The following is a 16,799-nucleotide window of genomic DNA, read 5'->3' as shown; positions in this document are numbered from 1 at the left end:
TCAGTATATACTTCTTAAAATTTTATTTTATCTTGTGTCATTACAGATCAAACATAAAGATATATTTAGTTTTTATTGATACTAAAGCAGACCTTTGTATGCAATTTAGACAAGCAGTCAATATTGTCATAAAAATTATCTCTCAATCAACTATTTAATGTGTTTTATATTGTCATCAAATTTCATATTTACATATTACCAACAAGTATAATTATTAGACCAAAACACGATCGGTTAAAAATTGATTTCAAAATAGTATAGTAGTTGATAGCTTTGTACGTTTTAATGAGGCCATAAAATCTTTTATACACAAGTTAATTTGTTGCTCCACATTCATAGCTTTACATTGGCGGTTTTAATTCGACGTAAACAAATTAAACAATTTGATACAATAAATATTTACATAATTTTAATTTTCATAATATATAAATATATATTTTATGCTGTGGCTTAAATGAGAACGGAAACCCATTTATCTTTTATATTCTTGTAATTGTGAAATGTTTGTAATCATAATTGCCTCACAAAATCCAAATTGCAAGGAGGAAAATTAATTTGCAAGTAACAGCTTAAATATTCAGACTGTGTAAAATAAGCGGAACCTCCTACCCTCTTATTATGTTTTATTCTAGAAAAACTGACACAGACGGAATTAACAATGAAAAGAAATTGCGAAAGTTAGATTAGCTCCTTTGAATTTGATATTCAGGACGCAGAAAGGTGGACTGCTGCAAAGGGGCATCCGAATGGTCCCGAGATTTACAAGTATAATATTAAAATACTTCTATTTACGTGAAGCGGACTCACTTCACTCAAGAATAATTTATGCCAGGTAACGATTTGAAAAATCTTCTTGTTTATTATACGTTCTGTCGTGATTGATCGTGGCATTTAGAATTTACGCTACCATTTTTAATACTTACAAATTATTCGGTTCACGTTAAGGGGACTTACCTAGAATAGAAACAAAATTGTTAAAAATATAACTAGTACAAATAAAGTCTATTTTAATAATCCGATGAAACATCCGATTTGAAAACCAAAACATGTTTGTGCTCAAAGGATCAATTCGAAGTATTGTTTTGTATAATAGAGTTCAGTCCGACTACAAATACGAAAACCCACAGTACAATAATCTAAACGGTTTTCGATTTTCCATGGGCAGTTATTAGAGCAAATATTAAAATAAAGTGCCTCGACGAAACATAATTGACACGATTATAGTTGTAGTGGTCCATTGTTCAGAATACCAAATATAGAGAGGACATTACTAGCAGATGTCGAATGCAGTTTAACAACTATTCAAGTTATTGTAGGCAGTATTACCGGCTGCATTAACATGTTATAATCAATGGTCAAATAATATTAAAGCGGCTTTCCCGTTCCCGCTCAATGAATTTGCGGCTTCATCTACCATGATTCAATCATGTCATTCCGAAATTGCTTAAAACTAAAACATCCATTCAAATGAATTGCCATAAATAAAATTTTCACCCGAAACACCGGCGGCATTATTATCGTAGATTCGTGATTTAGAACAGTCGAGATAAGAGTTGTAGCATCTGCGAAATGAATGTGGTGTTCTCACAGTTAGAAAGTCAATTGCATAAAATGCACAGGATTTTCTTTATATCTGATCGAGCAGAAAACGTTATTAAACTCTCAGGGCTAAAACCAGACCCGCCTGAAATCCAATAGATTATCACGGATACTGGAAGCTATACATCAAAACCAATGATTTTCTAAGTAATTTACTGTGTCCTGAACCAGGGGTTAACTAAATAGGTCCTAGGATAAAATATAATAGAAATGGAAATGTTTGCTATTTTAGAGGCTGTTTCCAATTACGTTACGCTCTAAAACAGCAGTTTCCTAATGCACGTTATGCAAATATTGGATATCGATTTTTTTCTATTAATAGTCTTTAATTGAAATTCAGTCAAATGGGGAATTATTTAAAAATAGATAAAGAGGAATTAATTTTGTTAACAAAAAGCTGCTTATTTTTAATGGTTGGCTTTCTATTAGCGTCATGTAGGTTTCAACAAAATGTTTTTCAATACCATTTTGCAAAATGGGTTTGTTAAAAGCACCAAATAACTCAACAATACAGTGGCGGTCAAAAGTAGAGAATAATTTTAAGAAATTGATCATTTGAAAATTCGTTATATCTCTTGAAGATGTCGTAATAAAACTAATGTTTTGAAGACGGTAGACAAAAAGGGGTTTACAGAAACTGAATTCAGTTTTCGTTAAACATCGAACTCTTTCTTGTGTGTGAAGATGGGTAAAAACAAATATTTATGAGAAAACTTCGTAGATTTTTAGTAAAGTTTCAAAAATTTAATAAAATTTGGCATGCAAGGCAATGTAAAAAGATGTATAAAAATGAAACGTCCTCAAAAAACAAATCAGTGATAAACCAACTAAAGGCAAATCTTACGAAACCGTAAAATCCAAATGGAGTTTGCCAGAAATCAAATGAACTGGACCCCACACATGTGGAATTTAGTGCTGTGGAGTGATGAAACCAAGTAAAAGTTGTTCAGATAAGATGGTAGGCAACATGTAAGGAGGACATATCGTTACCAAAAACCAGCAGTTAAACACGGTGGTGGAAACATTTTACGCGTCTGGGACGATCCCATAGTACGAATTTGTCTGTAGTTTAGAATTTTCAAGAAAGTAACTATTCAACACACGTAAAAACTTTTTTAAATCAGATGGTCTCCCATGGCCTTCACCCGGACTTAAGTCCAATTGAACATATATGGCAGCACCTGGAAATTAAAGATCTGAAAAAAATGTGTGAGAAGTTATACAAGAAAAATGAGCCAACATTCCTGTGTGTGTAACTTTGTCATCTCGATAAATAGGCGAAGTTTTTAAATAAAATGGTTATTATATCAAATACATATTAAATAAATAAGCTATTTCCAAATTTATTTCGTGTAAATCATATTATTTAATACTGTTCATGATCTTTTTTTATGTAAATGTATTTTTAATAAGAGAAAATATACAAATAAATCTAATTAAATGAAGTATAAAATAAAATTTATTCCATACTTTTGACTACCACTATAGATTAATTTTATTTCGTCTCATTTAACTGATTCATATGTCATTTTTAGCATTTGATAAAAAGAAATGTTATTTTTTGTTGAGTTCTACACCATTAATATTTTATATTTTCATACTGAAAATAACCAACATCAAATGTTTGTCCCAATTTCAAACACTGAATCATTATAATCTATTTTTATAATGAAATTTTAACGATGATATAAACCGCCGGTTTCATCTTCGACTTCGCATTCCCTTCGGATTAGAACAATAAAATTCCAGTTACATATGATATACTTTATTAACCCATCGCGGCTAATTAAATTTTGCTACAATGTCTTGTAAATACCACGAAATTGAATTTATTGATCCGAACCAACTAAACCGGCAGGACTTAATGCTGGATTTAAGTTGATTCGTGTGAAACAATTACGTGTGGCATTCCCTAGCAGAGTTTAAGTCCCTTTTGTCCCATTTTCAAATAGTATGAAGCATGAAATGTGTATCTTATTCCTTAAGAAAACATTCCACACACACGCACACACACACATGCACGATGCTTTTTAGACACATGCCCAGCAGCAATAAGAAATTCAAAAACACATCCCCTTAAGCTTGAGATAACAGTGAGACAGGTCCAAAGTCAGTTTACTCGGTAATGAAGTTGACATTGCGTTGGGCGATTTTCCGAAACATTTTAAGAGATATTTTCGCTTGCTTAAACGTAAAATGGAATGATGTACAAGATCTTTCTCCGTGTAAGGCCTACATAGCTTCGCAAATTACTCCGGGGCCTTTGCTCTCTCTCAAGAGAGAGGAAATCTTGTGCCCCTTGTTGTTGATAAAGCGCCACTACGCTGTATCTTTTGTGTAAATGACTCAGCTCAAATACGTAATTAGAATTATTATGAAACAATAGAATAAGATGAACAATCAAATCGTAAATAGTGTACAAGAAAAACTACGATACAAATGATTTTCCCGGAAACGTTTTCTACTGTCATAAAATTAAAATTATGTATGACTAAATAATATTATAATAATAATATCAAAACGTTTTATAGCATAAAAATTGTAAAAAATCATTAACTATTTAATACAAATATTTTGAAAATTTAAACTTTTCAGAATCATTTAAGAAAACCAAAGTTTCATGAAAACAATGAAAAAAAAAATATTTTATTTAATTTAAAACAATCTAAAAATTGTTTACTAAACATAAAACTGAAAAGGTATTTTTAGTTTTTTAATTTTTTTCTGATATTTTTCATTATTACATTTTTGAATGAATAAATTAAACTATGAACACATTTACGAGGATTTTACTATACATTGGTTAGGATTATAAACGTCTTTAAATTATTTTGTCTCTTTTTGTAGTAATTAATATAATTTATTATTTATAATTTACAAAATATTTATTTAATACAAATATTTTGAAAATTTCAACATTTTATAAAAGAATAAAATACATAAAATATTTTAATATTTTTTCTCACGTTTAGTGTAAATGTAGACAACGAAAGTTTCATGAAAACAGCAAAAAAATATTTTATTGATTATGTTGTTTAAAAAATATTATTTGATTATTATATAATATAGAACAAGAATAAGTTTACTAAACTTGAAAAATATCTCTATAAATAAATAAATAAAAATATTTATATAATTCAAATTTTTTGAAATTATAATACAAAATATTTTTAATAAATTAAAAAATGTATATAGTATATCAACAGTTTTTATTATATAATATTAATGTTTATAGCAGATTTTATGTAAATTATGATTAGAAAAGTCTTTAAACTCTCGTGATTCTTATTGCCTATTGTTAGTTTTATGATAAACATAAGTTTGAACGGTTAAAAAATGTGTAATAAAAGAATTTCAAAAAAATTCATAAAAATTCTAAAAGGAAATCTAAAAAAATAATTGTATGGGCACTATTATTTTTTAAATAGAATAGGTGGTCTTGTAGTATCTCAATGAAAAGATATTTTTATACTTTTATTCAATGCCATTGTGCTGGCTAAAATCGACAACAGTTAGAGAAATATGAACACTTAATGTGTTAAATAACTTCATTACTAAAATTCCAAAATAAGAAGTAGAGGTTTGCGGTTGATCTTCATGAAATTGATGTTCATTTATAGTTATTAAAATCGTATTCAATATTAATAGAATGCTACGTAAACTAATAATACTCACTTCCCAGGAACTAAACAGCACCAATTAAGTTTTTAGTGCATTGTAGTTGATGAGAAGGAGTCTTTTTATAATTTAAAATTGGTTTTTATTGACTGTTCCAAATTGTATATTACATAAAAATTAATCGCAGGATAATATGAAACTTTTAAAATATATTATACAATTTAACATTTTTAGAAAACGTCATTAAACAACTCGAACACTTAATTTGAATCTGCATACATCAAATCTGTTAGAAGCAACATTGTACGATTGTCAATTATTTCATTTTGTAATATAAATGATCCTCCACCATTCGCCTTGGAAATGAGAAATAATGCTATTTATCATTCAGCATCGAGATAAGTTTGATACAATGCCTCAGACTTAATTGCCATCAATTATTCAAAAAAGGACATCTAGACAAAAGATAACTCCTCCACTGTTCCATTTATTTTGAGGGGACGAATTACAAGAACGGAATTTTCGCCATTTTTCATTTGAATTTAAACGAGAACTCAATATTTTAGACCGTTGAAATTTATTCCGTTTAATTTAATATTGATAGATGGACAAGTGTTTAATAAAAACTTGCCTTTAAATTGTTTGATTGAATTTTTTTAGATTTCCACAAAAGTCACGTAATTGATCTAAGTAACACTTTTATTTTATATTTTGTGTTATCTGACATACTTCATACATAAAATTATTTTCCACCTAGATATAATAAAGTTTTATCGGTTCTTAAATTTTTATATGCCCTGTTTAATAGTTTTCAATTATCGTGTATAGGAAATATTGATAACGTGTTATAATAACTTTTTATAATAAATCGTATTTATTACCAAATTTCAGTTGACGTTGTTTAAAATGTGGCGCAAGTATATAATTTAATATTTAATTAATTTGAAATTTCTGAAAACGTCGCTTCTCCAGTTCTCCAGTATAGATATTAAATTTTTAATAACTGAAATATTCTAGACATTTTATATTATAAAATATACTGTTATAAAAGTAGGTCAACATTATATTGACTTGGGACATAAATATGACTTTCTGAATTCAGTTTAATTGGACCGGTTCATCAATGCGCTGATTCCAAATAAATATAATTTATGTACGTCTTGGTGATTCTGCAGGGAAGTTAGGAATGCACAAACATCGCAAAAGTTTCAGCTGATAATCCGTAACTTTTAATATCAAGGGCGATAAAAATATAAAAGGACGATGTAACTTCGGATATAAATGTTGGAGCTTGTTTACTGAATCAGTGAATCTTGTCAAGAATCGTCGTATAAAGGCCCCGCTTCGCATCAAATAAATGAAACTTTGGTATTATTCCTTATCAATAGATTGATTTATATGAAACCAATAACCTAAAGCAACCTTATTAAACAACACGCTCGAGAAATCCTGTTAGGGCCTCCAGAAGGAAAACAAATATTGCCGGGGATAAATATTTATTCCAAGATATATTCAATGCATGTGGAAAAATAGAGTAATACTCGAATTGGATTAGCCGGCTTCATTTGAATTTATTCTGGGCAAAATGGACGCTTGGACAAGACATTACAGATACACCAACATTCCATTGCAGACTCGCGGTATACACTTCCTTGAACAAAAACAGATAAAATGAAGTTTCATGAAAATAAACGAGTTTAAAAATAGATGCGATCTGGTAAAATCGACCGTAACAGAAGCATACATTCTTCAAATACACATACACCGCATAGTATGTCTCCAGTTGGGAAGAACACAATACAGAATCAAGTGATTGAGTAATTTGCAGTTGCTATTATTAGAAGCAAATTTGCGTGGGCTTTTGCCTCACGCTGAAACTGATTGACATACATGTGGTACAGTAAATGCAAACACTGTAAACAAATCAGATAATTTACTTTGATTTAATTTAAAGTCTTCGAAGAATGTTCTTTTTTATTTCTGCGAAACACGTAAATAATTGTTATTTTAATATGTGCTGGTTTTGCTGAATCTATTTCTAAAAGTTTCGTAATTTAATATCCCGTATTCATTCTTGCATACCGAATATGAAACTTAGGTAAAAGGATTGTGTGTTGACACGGGATATTCGGTAAAATAATTTTTCAGGCGGAATATCTGAAATTTCGATGACATTTTATGTTAAAGCGAAACAAAATGAATCTGCATATACGTGAGTAAAAGAATTAAACAAATATTATTCAAACGTAACTTGAACGGCATTTCCCCGAGGACATGAATTTGACTCGGGAAATATTTTAAATGTAACAAATGCGAGCACAAAGGAAACATAAATATTTGACGAATATACATTATTAGTAAAAATCCCTGGAGAACCCGAAGAAAAACAATGGAGGATATAACGATATATTTTCAGGAAAATATATAAAGTAAAATATATGTTTTCCATCTGAAATTCCATTCTATTATTAAAGTGACAGGGCCTTATCGACAGGATAAAGGAATAAAGAGAAACGGTCAACGCCAACAATAGATCCCGCGTCCAAATGCGGAGGGCGCTTTTTTTCCAACTATTAGTTTTACGGATCTCGCATCCCATGATATAATATATAAGTTTAATTAAAATTAAAAGCATTATGGTACAGATACGGCTGCGACGAAAGCTGTTCCAAACAGATACTGCCTTATACACAAGTTCGTCCACGTACAAACCAATTTGATGTCATTTAAATTTTCAGGAGACACAGACACAGTTTGTTTTTGATTTGTCGAATAGAAAAAAATTATGTACAAAAGACGGGATGTCTTTTGGGATCCACTAAACAAGTGGCGGTGATTTTTTGATGCGTACGTGACGTTGGCATTGGCAACGTGTAGGAAAGAAATAAATTTTAAAAGTTACGTAAGAATAATGTAGTGATAAAGATTTAGTTAACTCAGGAAGTTGTGCAATATACGTGAGCTGTGAAAACTTATATACTCCGTGTCGTTCGGGAGATAAAAAAAATAAGCGGGATAAAAGCCGCATTTAAAAGGTTACAGTCGCCGAAGAAACGTTGGTTCATGAGCAATATATAATTATTATTGACATCAATTATAAAGATCAACGAAATTAACTTTTTTATAGGTGTAGGAAAGTAAAGAACTAATGTCGTCGCTGATTGGATTTAGACCTGATAAAAGGCATAAGTAAAGAGTAAAGATATCTGATATAGTAATTTCATACCTAAACAAGAAATCTAATTAACCACGTTTTCCTGACATCGAAAATCTCCAAAGCATTCTCTAGGATAAATTTTAGGATTCACATTTAAAACATATTTTGAATATTTGTGACAATGAACCATGGGAATGAGAGAGTGCCTAAAGTTGTGTGCACCAATGATTTGGAAGGGAACGACGAAACCATCACGATCACTGCTATTTTTGTCTCGTAAATATCAAAAGTATTAATAGGAACACTAGACACAAATAGACATATCCTAATCTAGATTCAACAATAAGAGAGCTGTACCGCATTCTGAAGAAATACCCAATCCATCCTTCAGCAGTCTTAGAAGATGGTGCATAAATCTTAATTTCCGATGAAGATATCGACAGTGACTGATGAAATCTAATGTTCATTTTGAATTGTGTATCCAAAAAAAAGAAAAGAAATATCGTTGGCACCAAAATGACTACTGGCATGTGATTTTCTTATATAACTTCTCTATGCAAAAGAACGTTGAATACACTCAGAACGCATTCAAATATTTCCATAAAATTTGGTATACAAGAAATAAGCAATGAATAAAATTTGTCAATCGGAAAATATATTGTCGGTTTTTTCTTCTTTTTTCTTCATATCTTTAAGGTATTTTAAATAAGCGTGTACTAGTTTTTGTCACAATTTGTTTTATTTAATAATTTATACTAAATGTTTATCACGCATAGAGTACCAAGATGAAATAATTTTAGCCAATTAAGAGAGATTAAGAGAGGTAGAATATTGGACCTCGGTGAAGCAGAAAATTCGTTTAGAGAAATGGCTTAGCGTTTGAACAGAAATGTGAGTTTTGTAATACGATGTTGGCAGTCATTGACTGAAGAGTTGGAGCAAGAGGTTCCACCTAGAGCTACCACAGAGCTACTAGACCGTTTACTTAGATTATTGACTCTAAGGAACAGGGTGAGTTCAACGCGGATGATTGCTGATGAATATTTTGCCTATGAAGATAGACCAATTGGTATTCGATCTATTTAGCTCTGTATAAGGTCTTTTGACGTACGGATTTATCGCCCTTTTTGGAGTTACTTCTACCAGCAAACCATAGGTTCCAACTTCTTAGAAGCCTCCCATGTGAATTTACTGTCTTGGCCACACAGATCTTCAGACTTTCCCCAATTGAAAACTTGTGAGATACGATGGGGCGACGCCTAAAGAATCTATAGCGCCCTGCACGAACTCCTAATGTACTCAGTCCGATTAAGTTCGCGTGGGATGAGATACCACAAGAACGATAATCTCATTAGATTGATGTCACGGTGCGTCAATGAGTGTCTTAATCAAAGAGGGTGTCCGACCCATTATTAACATCTGACAATTTATGCTTTAAGATTTTTTAATCAATTATTATTCTGTAATAGGTTAATATTTTTCTAAAAAATAAATCAATTATATTTAGGTGTTTTTTTTGCACGCAGTACATATGAAGTAGGATGGTGGTTTTAGTCCCTTAATACATAAATAATCGTAGATCAGCTTTGTGGATCCAATTAGTAAGCTGTTCGGTAATGCTGCTTGGTAGTGATTTTTTCCGAATTATTCCATGATTGCCATTCTCGGAAGAAATCACGTCTTCGGCAAGGGTGTCGGTTCTTTCATTTGCCGTATGAGGAGACCCAGAGTTAACAGCCAGTAAGTTTTAATAATTAAACTGAACCTACATCAATTTCGTCAAGTAATTTAAACGAGGAATCATAAAGAAAAGATATATTACAAATTAGTCAAAACCCTTTCGAATATGTTTTGGATGTGCGTCGATGTGGGGCACGTGTGACACTTTTAAACAAAACCATCCCCCAGCTAGTGCGCCGTCGGACCGGCCGAAATACCTGGCTCGTACATAAAGGAGTGAATGATTAAACACGGGATAATATGATTAGAGTAGGAAGCCGGAAGCAGCACGTATGTATGCTAACTATTGCAATAGTAAAGAGGCAACGGAGCGCATTAGCATGAAGTTGTTCTGGGACGTAATGAGGAGACTGGCGCGAATAAATTCAATTACATAGGTTTTAATTATAGTTTAAATTGGCCAATCTCTGAAACATTGTTCGAGCACGGTTTTGCAACAATATCATTTTACGTTCCGTGCATATGATTGCCTTGGGGGTTGCGTATGCAGCAGTACATTAAATTTTACGGGCATTGCATAAACATCTGCAAACTCGCCCGCTTTTATAGATTATAATACTGGTTCACCCGCACTGAATTCGCTTCTTTCGGATTCGTTAGTCTTAAAATACTTTGTTTTATCTGGCTTTTATGGATACATTTTGTTAATTTTGTTGCTTGAGGGCTACCACGGACCGGCCACGCTCATAAATCAATCTCAAGTGCCACTGATAATAAGTAACTGCGGATCATTTCTTCCAACAATTGATAACATTGTTGGAACATCATAAATTACCATTTAACTAAACTGTAGCTTTTTGAAACGTTAAGCAACTAATTAATTTTATATTTGTCTAAAACTCAAACTTAATTTTTTTATACAGAACCAAAGTTGCAAAGTTGCCCGCAGTCAAACGTCGAATATTAAAATTAAATGTGTTTAAGTTAATTAATACCAAACAGCAAGAAAAAGCCTTGTGTGTGTAAACTTTTTCCGTGACTTCAAGAATTTTAAATGCCCCGGTCTATAAATATTCTTGAGTTTTTCCTCCACGTTCGATCCGTCATGTGGCAGCATCTTTACTGGATGTCTGTTATTTGCTTAATGCCTTTCGGCATGTATAACAGACGGGGAATATATTATGAACTTTAAGAAGTTTGCTTACTTTTAATTTCACATTAGAATAATTATCGTTGAAACGCTTTTCATTACGGAAATCGTTACAATTAAAATTTTATACAAACTTTTTACGGAATGCTGAAAGCTTTTTAATGAATTTTCAAGTTTTTTAAAGGAGCCGTCCTTCCGGAATTAGACTAACATAAAAAGAATCCATTTTACTTGACTATTAAATCTTAATTGTATTGATTGACAGTGCCGGGGAATTAAAAATTACAAAGTTTTAATGAAACGTTCGAGTACTTTTTAATAGAATTCTTAATTTAGGGGATTGATATTATTTTCCCTTTATGTACATTAAATTTCAGGTACTTTTTAAAACATTTAATTGGACGAAAGATAACAAGTCATAAAGATTAATGAAATATTTAGAGAACCAATTGAATTCGTCACAATATTTACTCGTGCTCATTAATTAGTTTTTGGCATCAAAACGTATGTAATATTAATGTTGAAATTTAACGACGTCATGCTTCAACGCAACAAAATAATAAACTGCTACATCTTTAATGGAAATGAAATCCTCCTGCTTATTGTTTTATAAACCCTTAAAAATGGACCAGACAGTTTTATTTGGAAATTATTCGGGAACCACAGCACATTTGCCAGACTTGTAACTTTATTTAGGGGACATTTCTCGTTTTACGCGACTTTTGCTTCGGAAGATGGCGTTAAATCCCGCAAACAGATGTTTTAAACTGTCCTCTTGATTTAATATATTTCGGTTCAGGCGTAAAAAGTTCCTACATAAATCCTGTGTATTATCCTTCTATGAATTAGGCATTTATTTCTTATTCCACGATAAGATCACGCATATTGTGTATAGAAACACCGAAATGAAAGAAACTTGTTTCTAAGTTTCAGCAAATTTATACCCTGAGTAATAATAATGAATAACGCAGATTTATGGCTCATTTAGTCGTGATGAAATTATAATTCATCGCTAAAAAGGTAAAAAATTTAATACATTATTTATAAAATACAATTTATAATTCAATAAATTAACTATTTAAAATAAAATTAGTCATATTTTTACTTAGTTTTTTAATATACGTATAAAGAAACTGTAAAAAGCTCACACTGATCACTTTTAACTGAAACAAAATGTAAAATCTCCCTAAATTTTGCCATAAAGTTGACATGTACCAAATTGGTCAGTACGATATAGGCATTAATTATTATTTAAAGAAAGGGTTTTTATTCTATATACAATGCTATTTTAGTGGCTAAAATCGGATGAATAGTTACGGAGTTATGATTCATTTAATATGTTAGATAAAGTATTCAGTGTTTATTACTAAAAAATGATATTTCTGCAAAAACTAGGTGTTATAGGTCAAAACAGTTTTAGTATCTCGTTTACTTTAGAATTGTTGGTTGTGCTTGTAATAGTTATCAAGGGAAAAGACTTTTTACGAGCTCACTGAAAAAAAAATTAATAAGTGAGTCTCTAAAACCAGTATCTAATTTCCTTTTTCCTTATAAAAACCTGCTTAAACTGCTAAATACAAAATCTTAATAACAAAGACACACTTTTCTAATGCTTGACATAAATTAAAGAACGTAACACTTTGTATTAAAACAACGTGATATTGCTTTTTTCCCCGGCCTTAGAGCTACATATTAAAATTTTAATATAAACTAAAATGATTTATAGAGATTCAAGTGAAAAATATACGAGAGGCTTTCCCGACCGGTTGATATAATCTTTTCAGAGATTCATTCAGCTGGCGGAAGGTTTGGGCCTATCATCGTTTCTAGTATCATTTAAGGAGTAAACAGTGACACTTATTTGACTAACGAGTCCTTTTTATCAGCATTCAAAAGCCCCGAGTACTCGAGTATTAATAATAGGGGCGCGACCCTTTAGGAAGCTTTAAGTTAGGAAATAATTACTAGGTTGCATAAAGACTTGAACAACACTTACAAAAGGACATTTAAAACTAACCGAATAAATACAAAGTATTGTGACGGTTAACAAAATTTCAAAACGAGAGAAAAAAAATATTTTCATGTTTAAACTGTTCACTTAATTATATTCGGCTGTAAATAAATAATAATTGTGTAAATGGAGACAGAAAACAACATGAAACGTTTTATAAATAATCTACTTACAATTTATTTTGTTTTCACTGAAATACCTGAATTCTATATTTTCCTAGAATTACCTAGAATGTCCATTTACAAAATCCTCTCAGTAAAATAAACAAAATACGCTGAAATAATTATTTTAGATAAGCATCAATATTTACCTACCTAAATTGTAGTCCATCAATCAATTTATAATTGGAAAGTTAATAATTAAACGACAACAAACAATTCTTCTATTCAATCTATACAACAATGGCTGTCATAATATGAACTGAACAATAGTTTTTAATCATATAATACTGGTATGTCACATGCAGTTTTACAAACGACAATGTAAATCAAAAATAGTTGGTTCTTATCCACCAAAAGTGAAATAAGATAAAATGCAACGGGCAAAATTAAATTTGCGGCACTTTAAGGAGAAGCGTTCTTAACTCAACATTTTTAAACCCACATTTTCCGGATAATGTTTCGTATTTGAAAATCAAATTACCTTGGTTATTTTTTCCCTTAATAGTAGCTGAAAATATACTTAAAGTCTGTTTTTCTTTTTTAATTATTGAAAATGCACCGGAGAAAACTATTGGTTAAAGCTCCTGCGGAAAATGGAAAGCGTGCATGTCGTGTGGTTCCCCAGGGATCAATTCTTATGGCGTCGATATTTAAGCTCAATATCAACGACCTATACAAGATCTCATGGATTACTAACTGCAATAGGATTTTGAAATTGTACTTTATCGTATCTACAGAGGGAATATAAATAGATATTATGGTATATGATGCCAAATAACTTATATTTTCCCATTTTCTAATGTTATTACAGTAAGAATATAATTCTATTATACGTCTACCAAAATATGTTCTCTATAAAACTTAATATTATTTGATTTACACGAATTACTCAGTTGTTCTTTTTTCTTAATTATAAGAAGATTTTTCATTATTTTTAATTGGAGATGTTTCGACATGAAATAAATAAACCTATTCCAAATCTACATCGTTTTAGAGCAATTATAAGATGATAATATTATCACCATATGGTTCACATGAAACATTGAACTGTGTTTTAACTTGTAAAACATGTAATTCGGACAGGTTTAAAATATTATCTAGATCAATAATAAACTATAAAACAATTTTTAATTCTTGTACCAACAATAAAAAATTACAGATCACTTTACTTTATTTTTTACTTACGTTCTTGTTTAAAAAAACAAATTAAACATAATTTTTATGTTATTAAATATATAAAAATTAGCTACTTCAAGTAGCAAGACCAGCAAAGTGAAACAGTGATTTTAACGCCAGTTTTACTTGGAAATCTACATACATTACATTTTATATTTTTTATTTAAATAACACTACAAATAAAATTAATTAAAGAATAATACACAAAATTAAATTGGATAATAATAAAATAATTATAATTTCCTATACATTTACACACTTTTCAATAATATTTAATTATTTTGGTGTTAACAATTTTATATATTAAATTTTATGTAATTTAGGTTTTGTTTTGTTTGTTTTGATTTGAATATGATGTCGCCATCTGTGGTGTAATAGAGGAGTACGATAACAACAACATACATTTTAAATCAGTCACAACTTAAATTAAAAGCTAGATTTTTCTACTTACGCAAAATAAAAAATTAAAAAAAAAAAAAAATAATAAAACAAAAATTAAAAAATTATAGATATTAATAAAAAAATAATGCCGGCAAACTTACCGGTATGGAGGCTTTTTCCTCTTGGGTGGTTCCCCCATTTTGGGGAGGCACTTGACCGGCTTTGGCGACCAAACCTGCCGGCACACGCACCGTGAGACACTCTATTGCGGCCTCCTGTTCCACTCACACGTGGCTTAATCCGGCTATAGCGCCACAATTGCCCCACAGTGCATCACAACACAAGAAATCACAGAAAATGCGTGGACATAGGTCGGTGTGTGCGGATCTCAATTAAAATCTGCGAATCGGCTGTGACGTTCTCTTTTTTTTTTTAAATTTTTTGGTTGTGGTTAGTGTTTGGCACGGATTGAAAGTTTTCCACGTGACAATATCAATTTGACCTGGCTAGTGACTGGCATACGGGGTTTAGTGAGATGGTTGAATTTTTTTGGGGCTGGTGAGTTTCGAGAATTCCTGTGACTTGTTATTTTTGTCTTGACTAGTCGCGTGCGTATGTTTCCGTTCGGCCGTTTGAGCGTACCCGACGCCGAGAGAAGTTGTGCGGCACTGCGTGTGGACGTCGTAATCGAACGACGCCGGCGTCAGGGCGCATGCCAACGCGCCGCCGCTCCAGACGCTACTACCTGCTGCTTCTTCGCGCACCGATCCGAATACTACGCGGCCGTATTTACATTGGTCCCTGTCGATTCCCATAATTATTCAACATTCGGGGGGCACCACTTTGCTTTTGAGTGGTCAATGGGAATCATGGTGCACGTTCAAACGTGCACCGCCCGACTGACAGCATCGTTAATTTCAAATCCGACCGGAAAACCTAACCTTTTACAGGCGATTTTTCATTTTAACTACCGCACGCACACACACACACAGAAACCCAACCGCAATTGATATAGATGTCCGATAATTCGGTGTTTTATTTAAAACGTTGCTGGGATGACAAATTATTTGCAGCTTCAACTTGGGTCAAAGCCCGCGGTCATTGCATCGCAACTGCGAGCGTCAAAGATTTAACCAATCACGCCACACTCGATTTTAATTAGTAGCCGTAAATGGATTATCGGATTTATTACGCGATGCATTAAACACGTTCACGCCATTCTGACTTACTTAGAGTCCATTTGGGCTCACTTCAAAAATTCTAAATCATTCTCGAACACCAAAAATTCTCAAAGAAGTTAATTGGATCAATACAGCGAACTTTAACAAACTGTAGCATCAGTTCGTAAAAATTTCTTAATCTTAATTAAGTACTGGTTGTTATTTTGTATTTTACATATTTCTTCGTACATTATTCAGTATAATTTATGTAAAACATCAGGAGATTGGAGGTTTCGTGTGAATTGTCCCTCACAGCGCCGGAGCAACCTAAGTAAGAAATTGTTTTGTGACATCAGCGGGAAATTAATACCATTTTAATACTTAAGGCTGACAATATGCAAATGTGGAGTCTTCAAGAATGTTCTGTTGGTTAACACAACTCCATCCCTGAGTTGATAAATTATTCTTGGCAATTTTCAATTATGAATGCAAATTTTCCCCTGGCACTTCAATAAAGAATTTGCGTTTAGATTTCCCTGTCTCTCCCTTAAAATAAATATTATTTAAATAAGAAACTAATTAAATAAATGAGCTTAATTAGTCATTTGAACTGTTAAAAAACATAAAAACGTCTTAATTATATGTCCGTCTGAATGCTTAACAAAGTAATATAAAATGCTCAATCTATACCTTTGTTATGGAGCAC

General features: G+C 31.5%; 1 protein-coding gene across 1 annotated transcript in view; it reads right to left on the bottom strand.

Moving 5' to 3' along the window:
* The window catches only part of LOC109598471 (uncharacterized), a 209,433-nt gene extending 193,813 nt beyond the window's left edge, over positions 1-15,620 (bottom strand). The window contains exon 1 of the mRNA XM_049970897.1: positions 15,095-15,620. The gene's annotated coding sequence lies outside the window, so the exon portion shown is untranslated. The remainder of the gene's footprint in view (positions 1-15,094) is intronic.
* Between the last annotated feature and the right edge of the window lie 1,179 nt (positions 15,621-16,799).

The sequence above is a fragment of the Aethina tumida genome, chromosome 1 (assembly GCF_024364675.1).
Source record: "Aethina tumida isolate Nest 87 chromosome 1, icAetTumi1.1, whole genome shotgun sequence".
In the NCBI taxonomy this organism is placed as follows: domain Eukaryota; kingdom Metazoa; phylum Arthropoda; class Insecta; order Coleoptera; family Nitidulidae; genus Aethina; species Aethina tumida.
This window is presented reverse-complemented; position numbering and strand designations above follow the sequence as displayed.